The sequence below is a fragment of the Callorhinus ursinus genome, unplaced genomic scaffold (assembly GCF_003265705.2).
Source record: "Callorhinus ursinus isolate GAN/ISIS: 27379988/994484 unplaced genomic scaffold, GSC_fseal_2.0 scaffold87, whole genome shotgun sequence".
In the NCBI taxonomy this organism is placed as follows: Eukaryota; Metazoa; Chordata; class Mammalia; order Carnivora; family Otariidae; genus Callorhinus; species Callorhinus ursinus.
In genome coordinates, this window is record NW_027397149.1 from 2,641,475 (window position 1) to 2,652,830 (window position 11,356).

Below are 11,356 nucleotides of genomic sequence, written 5' to 3' on the forward strand. Positions count from 1 at the left end.
CTGAAACCAGTGTGAAGTGCAAATGCCTCTGGAGAGGATCCCCAGCCATCTCTGAGCTCCCTTAGTCAGCAAGCACCACAGCTGTCACGCCTGGCGGGGGGACAGCTGCAGACCTAGGCACACGCGTCAGAATGCAATAGGTACGGTGGTAAAGGCAGGTTCACATCAGAGCGGAGACAACAGGGTCCCCCACCCCAGCCCTTTTTAGTGAGTCACTTCGTTTCTGTCTCATTTATTCCCAGCACTTCCTAGGATCCAGAATCATCTTGTGCATTCCTTGGTCGACTTGTTTGTTGCCGGCCTTCATCACTAAGTACGCCGTCCACCACTGTCCCCTCGCTGTCCAGCACAGTGACTGGCATCCGCAGACACTCAGGAAATACCGACTGAATGCAGGAATGAGTTGTCGGGTGAAATGAAGCCCCGCGTGTCCGTGCAAGGAGCAAGCCCTCAGTCACTCTTAGCCACGCCCTTTTCAAGAATCCAGGACCTCGGCCACCGACCTCGGCCACCGCCAGGCTCCATTGCTGCTCCTCCATGGGACCCTTTCTAAGCGGCGCCTGCACCTCGACTTTCCAAGATCTACCAGCGGCCGCTGGGCTGCAGCAGAGAGCTTCCCTCAATGCTTCAGACGTGACTCTGAAAAACAGGGAAAAAAACCTTCTCTGGATTGTTGCCCGCGGAAGACAGTTTAAATTAACTTAAACCATTTCCTGCTCCCACCCTCATCTCGTTATCCTTTTTCACGGAGGCGAGATAGAGAAAACCTTTGCGGGAGAACCCACGGAAGACGCTTGTCCCTCTCTTCCCTCCAGCGGATGCCAGACCAGGAGATGCTAAAGTTTGCAGCCGGCGCGCAGCGGCTGGAGCGCGGGCCGCTGCAGCCCGGGCCGGTTGCTAGGGAACGCGCGGGCGGTGCGCGGGGCGGGGCGGGGAGGCCGGGCGCCGTCCCCGGGGAGGGTGCTGCAGTGCCGCGTACTGCCGCTAGGGTGCAGCAAGGCCCCGCGGATGCTCGGCGCTCGCTCCCCATTGCGAATGCCGAGCACGTCCCGGCCAGGCGGCGGGACGCAGAAGCCGGCGGCGGCGCGGCGACCCCGGCGCGGCGACCCCGGCGCGGCTCTGGGCGGCTGGGGCCGGAGGGCGTCGGCCTGAGACCGTCTTTTCCCGACCCTCAGCTCCGGCGGCCCTGGTCCCCTAGGATCAGAGCTCGCCCAGGGCGGCTTCCGTCCCCGTTCATCTCTCCCGTAATACATTAACTCATCCTTTCTCCCTTCATTCCTTCAACCCCTCCCCACACTACTCTTCCTCCCTTTCTCCCTCCCTGACTTTTCTTCCCTTCCTCCCTTTTTCCTTCCTTTCCACCCGCCCACCCACCACCCATCCATTCTTCTATCCATCCATCCATCCATCCATCCATCCATCCATCCATCCATCCGTCCAACCAACCATCTTTCCAAATTCTTCCCTCCCTCCCTCTCTTCCTTCTGGATTCTGGAGTCAGACTAACCTCAGGTTCCCCTGCCAGGCACACGTCTCTGGGCAGGTTGTTAAATTTTCTGCCTCGTCCCTCGGGCCTCTAGGCAGTGAGGACACCAGGGCCAGCCTCACTCATGGGGCCGCTGTGAGGGTGTAATGACCCTCCACGGAGGAATCTTGCACAAAGCCTGGCAACCAGTGAGCGCCCCGTGTGGGGAGTGGCACCTCACTCTGCTTCTCCACTCCTGCAACACCTTAGACCCACTTGGGGGAGCTTTTCAAACAAGGCTGGCCAGTCAGGGGAGCATCCTGCTCTTGATCTCGAGGTTGTGAGTCTGAGTTCCACCTTGGGTGTAGAGATTACTTACAAAAATAAATAAATAAAAATTCAAGACAGTGCTAATTCCTGGGCCTCTCCAGAAACTCTGGTGGGGCCCAGACACTGGCACATTCTGCAAGCTCTGTAGCCCAGTGGAGACTTGCTGGGAAGACTATTTGATAGATGCCAACTAGTGCTAGGCTCTGTGCCAGGCGAACTGGGGGTGAGGTGGGGGAGTGGGGACTTAACAGCCTTCCTCGGTCACCTGTCTCCTCTCCTCCCGCTCCCTGGTTCCCGAGCCTCCAGCCTCTCTGCAGCATTGCCCTCCCCTCAAGGAACCAAGCACAAACACCTGCAGACCCTTGCACACACAGTCCCCCTGCCTGGGAAACACTGTACCTCCTGGGCGGGTGCCCCTTCTCTGGGCGGCCTTCCCTGGCCACACTCTACAGGCAGCCCACATCCCTTCCTCTGCACCCCTAAATCTGCTATCGCAGTGGCCTGTTGGGGAGCATCCCCAGGCCAGGTCCTGGATTTGAGTCTTCTGAGTGTCCCAAGCCTGGCCTGGAGCAGGCACTGATGTTTCTGCTATTAGGACTTGCTTTTTTTTTTTTTAAGTTATTTATTTATTTGAGAGAGAGAGAGAACAAGGAAGAGGGAGAAGCAGGCCCCCCACTGAGCAGGGAGCTCTGATGCAGGACTCGATCCCAGGACCCTGGGATCAGGACCTGAGCTGAAGGCAGATGCTTAACCAACTGAGCCACCCAGGCGCCCCAGGACTTGGTTTTGATCAAACCAGCTGACATGGTCACCAGCAAATCCAACCCCCTGTTTCCCTGGAATTGGCCCCTCCAGCTGCCCACTGACCCTTCTGGGAGAGACTGCTTCCTGGGTATGGCATCTCTTCTCTTGAGAGGGGAAATAGTAAGGTGTTTGGGTCCAGGAACACCCACTCAAAGGGAAAATGTCCTACTTTCAGCCTCTCATTGACCCAACATGTAGCTGGAGCTTGTAAACTTGCCAAAGCTCCTCCACTGACTTTTTGTTTGGTGCACACAGGGTTAATTTTCTTCCTAAAAAATAGTTGTCAACCTTAAAAAGCTGGCACATTTCAGACAAAAATGGGGATTTTCACCTTGTCTTGAAAAACAAGAGCTCTGGCAACATGCCAACCCCCCCAACCCCACCCCACCCGCAACCCTGCATATCTGGCACCAGTGGGCTAGAGGGAGGAGGGAGGTGGGGAGCTTGGCTAGGACTCTTTATTTTATGGATGAGGAAGCTAGGGCCCAGAGAGGGCTGTGCACTTGGAAAGGGTCACACATCAACTGTTGGGAGGTGCCTGGATCAGATAGCAGAGACACAGAGGAGAGGTTAGGTCTTATAAAGGTCTCTTCTGGGGAGAAACCTGAATGGAGAGGAATCTGAAAATCATGAGAAGGAGATGGGATTGCTGGGACTCTTTCATCTGAGACAAGAGATGCCTTGGGGAGTGAAGTTAGTTGTTTCCAGGTGGGAAGGGTATTCTGTGTGCCTTTAGGAGGTCGTGATACATCACAACCAGTGTGTGCAGACACAATGCAAAGTGTATCTGAGTAGCATACTTCATAACAGCCCAAAGAAATAGACATATTCATAACTCTCCTTTTGATAAGAAACGTAGGCTCAGAGGGGCTTAGCAAATTGCTTGGCATCACTGTGCTGGACTTTACTATTGGCATGACTATTTTGCTTTTTTTCTCCTTCCTGAGGACCCAGAAAAGCACATTTCTGAGCCCCTTGCTGTTGGGCAGGGCCACTGGACTCGTTCTGGCCAGTGATACGTGGGTGGAAGTGAGGGGTGCCTGTTCTGGGCTGAAGCTGGGAAAACCTTTCTATAATTACGGAGCCTGTTCCTCTCTTCCTACCCACCCATCCAGGTGGTGGACCGGGCTTTGTTGAGGTGGTGGGACCACAAGTTCGAAGGAGTTAGCACAAGGAGGACAGCCGCCCTGCCCGGTGGCCCTGACCTTGAGTAGATCGGCATAAAACTAACTTTTATTGGGGTAAGCCACTGAGATTTGGGGGTGTTTGTTACCATGGCAGATCCCAGCCAACATTGAAGAATACATCACAGAGCTAGGAGGCTGAGTGGCTGGGATTTGAACCCACACCTTTCTGACAGAAGACTCTTATCTATTACTTTAGAAGCAGCATTCATAAAGGGCGGGGCTGCAGAATCCGCTGATCCAAAGACACCCGTGTCCCCCTTCATACACATTTTAACCTTTCTGAAATCAGGGTTCATCTTAGAATCCACAGCGTCTTGCAATCATTGTTGGCCTGGTGACAGTGACACGGTTGCCTGATAATTTCCGGCAAGATATAAAAAAGAAGCACCAGCATCAAAACTTGAAGAGTGAGTGTCTACTTGAAACAAACTCTCTGGGACACGGTGGCATGTTCTTTTAAGAAGTGTCACACCACCTACACTCTTGATGTCCCAGAAGAGGATATTGTGTGAAAAACGCAAACATCAAGGAGTCTGAGATGACAAGAGATTCACAAGAGTCGGACTCTGAATGGGAAGAGGTTTTAGGCTAACTTGACCAATTTATTTTGCTGAGATTTTCCATTTTATATAGGTACAATGGCAATAGAGGATAAAAATCTATGTCTAAATAAGTCTAAATGAGCCCTTTCAATAGATATAAAATAAAAATTCGAAGTGATAATAAAGCATCATGTCTTGGTTTAATTGGTAGTGTTTTTTCTTTCTTAGTGGTACATAAAGATGCACCCTTCAATCGATGGCAGCTTATATTTGTGGAAATATAGTCCCCATGGATCCCAGCAGGCGGAATTGCCACGACAGGAAACCTGGGGCCCCTGCACAGCCTGCTCATGTGGAGAACTTGGCACCATCCTGGGCGCTCCATTTTTCGGGTCTCTTCTGTGCTCCAGGAACCTAGCTTTGACTTTCTTCTCTGCAGATTCTCTTTCTGACAGCTTCTGGTTTATGGCTCCTCAGTGGCCCTGATAGAGTTCAGGATAAATGCAGGCTCCACAGAGGGAATGAGGAATCTTCCAAATGTAATAAAGAGGAAGAGAGAGGGCTGCCCAGGCCCCTTCCAGGGAAATCAAGTGAAATTCCTGGAATGAAGATGAAGACAGCTGGTGTCTTTTTCTGTCTGTCTGCCTTCCTTAGTGTCAGGGGCCTGGGCTGTGGCTGTGGCTCAGACAGCGACTCTGCAGGACCAGACCTGGGGAGGGGGGCACTGAAAAGGAAAAGGGCAGGAACTACTAATTCCAGTCCTTTCCTGTCCTCATCCCTGCTCTGTGTTGTCCCTGCCAGTGTTCCTGTCTCTGACCGTATGAGTCAGGGCAGGCCGTGTCATGATGCGGTAACAAACATCCCCATATCTCAGTCAGTAGCTTGTGACCACAAAGGTTTCAATTTCCATCATGCTTTCTGCCCCTCACAAGCCCCTCTTCGCGCGGGGACCTGGTGGACAGAGCATCCACCATTTAGGACATCCCAGATTGTCTACTTAGTAGTGACATCTATTACTTCTGCTAGTACATCATGGCTAACCCAAGTCATATGGCCACAGCTCAGGTAAAAGGAAATGCAGTCTTACCACATAACCAGAAGACCGAGAAGAAGAATATTTCTGAAAAACCCTATTGACTGTCACATTGACCACGTCCCTGTTTCTTGCCAGGACTTGTCTGTGACCACTCTCATTGCTGGCCATACTCTGTCCCTCACAGTCTCCTTATCCCTGATCACGTGCCCATGAGAAACAGTGCTTCTGAGGCCGTGAGTCCTGGCATTTGCTTCTGGAAATGTAGACCTGATTCTGTTCTTCTCCTCTGACACCTGCCACATCATACGCTTATTTCCATGGCTGATTGCCCTGCTGGGCTGTGAGCTTTCATTCTATAGGACGATGGCCATTCACCCTGTGCCTCCTGTGCCCAACACGAAGCCTGGCAGGTGATGAAGAGGTGAGCATTTGGAAGAAGAATGGGTAATTAAATGAAAAATACAATGAGCCTGTGCAAGAATGAAGTTCTCCTTATGTGGGGGCGTCCATACAGCCTAAGCTGGAATCCCACTCTCTGACCTTAGATCGGCAATGTCAGAAATGCCCAGGGATCTCAGTGTGTGTGTGTGTGTTGGGGGGTGTGTGGAGACCCTGGTACTTTGGACACATCCTTAGGAGCTGAGCTGTGGCCTGGCTAAGAAAAGGCAGGTTTGGGTAGGTGGATCTCCATGTGTCATCTCATTCCTGAGATTCCTGAGAGAGGTTGTCACCAGATCAACACAGTTGTTCGATTTAGACCGACGGTTCTCAACCTCCCTGCCCCCCTTCCCCCCATGGCAAATGATTGCCTTGTTATGGGACATAGCCAGCCTATGATCAGAGGCGCAGACAAAGCAGACCCTGGGTTACATGCAATCCCCCCTGTGTATCCACTGCTTTCTTTCTCTGCAAGGAAGCTGATCTGTAAGCAAGTGAGAGAGAGTAACTTTTTTACGGGATGTTTTTCTCAGGACACTTTTTGGCCACAGGCCATATAGAACCAATTAAAAGGTCTTGTGGAAACAAAAGGGAGTTTTGTTTATCCAAAAGTTTCAAGGTAAACGACTTCAGGCACACCTGCATCAAATGATGTGGCCAGGTGTCTGCTGATGAGGTTCCTCTGTTCAAAAGAACACACTGACATTTATTGAGCATTTGCTTTGTTCTGGGAACTGTGCTAACACTTTACATCGTGTCTCATCACATTTAATGCTCACAACCCTACGAAGTAGGTTCTATTATAAATTACAAGACACAGCTGAGGAAATGAAAGCTCAGAGACGTTTAGTAACGTGCCCAAGGTCACACAGCCAGTAGGTAGCAGAGGCAGAATTCCATTGCTGTCTCACTCTGGCTTTCCTTTTGGTTCTCGTTATGTTCCCGCTTCCAGCTTGAGATATGTATCCCACCACATCCCTGACTCTCTCGTTCAGATTCCAGGAGGCAGGTTCCCTGAGGGGCACCATTTCAGTCCTTAGGAGCCCCAGGACTAGAGATGTTGTCACCTGCCATCGGCCCCCTTTCCATGAGAAGCTCCACACATCCCTTGCCACCATCTCCTAGCACCACTTGTAGTGGAGGACTCCACCCCTTCTCTTCCCTGCCCCTGCTGATTGGACCAACAGTGGCCACGTGACCCGAGAGCTGCCTATCTATAGGCTGGCCCACCACCTATCATGGTGTGGCTTGGCTGGGGTTGGCCAATCAGATTCTCTCCTGCAATTTAAACTCAGACTCAAGGAAGTTCCAGTTGCTGGTGGCGTTGAACTTGGATGCCGAGTAGATTAAAGGTTGGAGCGGCAGTTTTGGACAGCTGAGTCCCAGAGGAAGCCAGGCGGCTGACACGGGAGGTCTCGGCCGCAGCAGAAGGCAGAGCAGAGATGCCATGAAGGAGCGACTTTCTAAAGGTGAGCAGCTAGAGGTCTCTGCTTTGCCCTTTCATGCACGGTACCAACCCTTCCTGCAGCTCTGGGATGCTTTCCGCACCCACCTGTGGACGGAAGCATTTCCTGTCCTCTTCCTTCGGTGCAGAAGTTCAGAGAGCTCAGTCGAAATAAATCAGATGGCATTGAAGTGAATGCAGCCAGTGGTTTCTGGACTCCAATGCTGCATGTCAGGGACTGTTGCCAGGTTCCGTGAGTAGGGCTGGGACCTGTCGGGAGGTGTGGACTCTCGCCCCATTCCTGACTTGTAAGGTTTGCTGAGGGCTTTGCACATAAATCAGGCTCTGTCGTGTCTGTTCTCCTCTGATCATGGGCTGGATATGTCCGTGGGGCCAAGGCACTCATGTGGAGGTCATTTGCCATGGTCGGGTGGTGGTGGTGAGAGTGGGCAGGGAGGTTGAGACCCACTGGGCTAGACTGACCAGCTGTGTTGATCTGGTGATGCCCTCTCTCAGGTCTTTGTGAGGTCCAGAGATTGGGTCAGCTGTGTGTACAGGCCTTTCTAGACCCGTGACCTGGGGAAGACGGTGGGCTTTCTCCTTACCTCCAAACCCCACAATGGCCAAGGTTTGAGCCGAGAAGGGGAGGAGAGGGTGCCAACTGGCCCCTACTGCCCTGGCCATGCAGACTCTTGGAGTCTGAGGTCTTCTCTATGGGGATCCAGCAGTGAGTCAGAAGCCCATGACCTCTCCTGGGTGCCGGGAAACATCTGGTACGCCAGGACCGAGGATGCTCTCTTCTCTTTCTTTCCTTCATACCTTTTTCTTATTTTCAATTACACAAAACAGTGTTGGAAAGCACACACACGGAGTTTAAAAAATGACAATAAAATAAACACCCAGGTTGAGAAATAGAACATTACCAGTGGAACCTCCTAGATGCTCTTCCTCAATTACAAATTGACCCCCTTTCCAAAAATTACCACCATCCTGGATTTTGTGCTAATGTTGTATTCATTTTTGCCGCCATCTGGTGTACTGTTGTATGAAATGACTACAGATTATTTATCCATTCTGTCGGACGGGCACATGGATTGCTTTTCGTTTTGGGGGATTATGAGCATTCTGGTATAGTTGTTCACAGGTTGATCTAGGTACATGCCTGGGGGTAAGACTGTCGGGTCGGAGGGGGGTTTTCTTATCTAAAACTTGAGAGGGAACTCCAGCATGGTTTCAAAAGTGGTTGGACCAATTTGCGCTCCACCAGCAGTGTATGAGAATTCCTGTCATTCCAGTTGCTAGCATTTGCTAATATATTACTTTAAAATTTTTGCCCATATGTTTGGTGGGAATTGACATCTCATTGTGGCTTTAATTTACATTTTATGCCTACAAATGAGATTGAGTATCTTTTATATGTTTATCAGTTGTTTGCATTTCCTTTTCTGGAAAATTCCTGTTGGTGTCTTCTGCCATTTTTTTTTTCTGATGGGTTTTGTCTTCTTCTTACCAATTCGTGGGAGTTCTCAATATAATTTGAACAACAATACTTCGTCAATTTGTTTTATATGGTGTAAATATTTTCTCTTACATGGATACATGCTTGAAAAAATTCATGTATGGCTGATACTAAAGTTCCACTTGAAATCCCCCTGGATCCATCCCCCTTTCTCTCCAGATGTAGCAACTTTCATCAGTTACATGTGTTTTCTTTCAGCTGTTTTCTATGTATTTGTGCACACGTGCACATGCACACCCACATGCACGTGCACACACATGCATTCCTATAGGAATAGGGTATGTTGTTTTCTTCAGTTTGTTCCAATACATATGGGATTATACCGTGCTTATTATTCTATGACACTCTCATGTCATTTAATATGTCTTGGGCTTCCTCTGTCTATGGTCATTCATCTTGATCTAGCTCATTCTGTTTATCTGCTCCATAGTATTCCATAATATGATTGTATTATTTTAATGTAGTCATTTCTAAATCTAGAGACATTTAGACTGCTTCCAAATTTTCACTATTACAGGTGATACTTGCAGTGACCACCGCTGTTTATGCCTCCTTGGGCCTGAATATGAATAGTTCTCCAGGATACTCACTTAACAGTGGCTAAAATAATACACCCTTCAAAATTGTAAGAGGCAAAATAAAAATAAAAGAAAAAGAAAAAAGAAAAGGGGCACCTGGGTGGCTCAGTTGGTTGAGTGTCCAACTCTTGATTTCAGCTCAGGTCATGATCTCAGGGTCCTGAGGTTGAGCCCTGCCTCAGGCTGGGCTCGGCACTCAGCAGGGAGTCTGCTTGAGATCCTCTCCCCCCCCCCCGCCCCCCACCACCTCCTGCTCTCTCTCTCTCTTAAAAATATATAAATAAAATAGATTGCAATAGGTGCTGTCAAATTGCACTCCCTAAACCTACCAGTTTTCATTTCCAGCAACACTATGTGTAAGTACCCATTTCTCCACGCTGTTGACTCAAGCCTGGATACTTTAGGCTGGAAGGGTTTTTTTTGCCCATTTGATAGATCTGAAAGGGTTTGTCATTGTTTTTAAATTCTAGTCCCGTGATACTTTGCTGGGTTTTCACATGTTAGTCTGTCCTTATTCTTTGCTGTGTATGAGTTGCGTTTTCTATACTTTGTCCATTTTGCAATTGGGTTATTTTACGTTTTCTTGTTGATGGATAGATATGAATTTTTTGACAGTTAATTATGCCGAAACCATTTCTCCACCCACTGGAATTTCAGCTGAGAACTCTTACCTAGTTTAGTTCAACATAGTAATTTTCCAAGGGATCTCTGTTTCCCAGACCAGCATGGTCAGGGAGTGATGAACGAACTGAGGCGCCCCAACCCAGATAAATAGTGGACCCCAGGGGGGTATAAGCTCGTGTTGCTGCCTGGTCTGTCCCCAAAGAAGGGGGTGGAGTGTCAGATGCCTGGAGCTCAGTTACCTGGGATGGCATACGTGTCGTCTCGAGAGCCACCATTTAGTGTGGGCCTACTCTGTCCCAGTCACCGCAGACACCTCTCTCCGCTATCCCTACAGCCTTCCTGGGAGATGCACATTATTATCCCCATCACATAGACAGGAAAACTGAGGCTCAGGGAAAGGAGATCTAGCAGCTTCACAGCAACCTTGTAGCTGGGCCAGGATTCAAGTGTGGCTCTGCCTTACTTGAAATCTCATTCTTGCCATTGCAACATAGTGCCCTCGCAGAGAGGGTTGTCCATAGCATGAGTTGCTAATATTCTTTCTTTATTGCTGCTGTAGCTAGTATTACTACCCCATGACTAATACTACTGACAAATATTACTCTCGCTGCTACTCTTATTACTATTAGTATTATAAATGAACTCAGTGAACACTTTTTATTTTATTTTATTGAGATAAGAACACTTAACACGAGATCTATCCTCTTAATGAAAATTAAGGGTTCTGTGCATAATTGTTGACTGTAGGTACACTACTCAGGCAAAATGTCCTTCAAAATGAAGAAGAGGCAAAGACTTTAGTAGGGAGCAACACAATAACATGAGAAAATATGAAACTCGTTAATTCAGTCGACTCTTTTGCACGTGCCAGACACAATTCTGGCAAACACAGACTTGCTCCTCACTATAAAGGAGCTTACATTTTAGTGGCTGATGATAAAGCCAATATTTTTTCAGTTCTACCTCTGCGCTAGGCACTGTGCTTGGTGCTTTATGGACATTATTTCGTGTAGGTCTCACAACCCCCCTGGGAGTTAGGCACTATTATTCATCTCTGGTCTTGACTCAAATGTCACCTCCACCAAGAAGCCTTCCCTGACTCCTTATGTAAATGGATCCCCCCACCCCATTCTCTCCATCCTGATGCCCTGTGTGTTTCCATCATTGTTCCAAGCACATATGATCATTATCTGTTGGTTGATGGTCTGTCTGCCCCGCTAGGACTGAAAGTGACCCATGTCTGTTGGACTTACCACCAAATCACAGGCCCCCAGGACAGCATCTGCCACATAGGAGGCAGCCAATCAACATCTGTGGAATAAATTCTCATCTTGTATATGGGGAGACTGAGGCTCAGAGTGGTGAGCAACTTTCCCAAAGTCATACTTC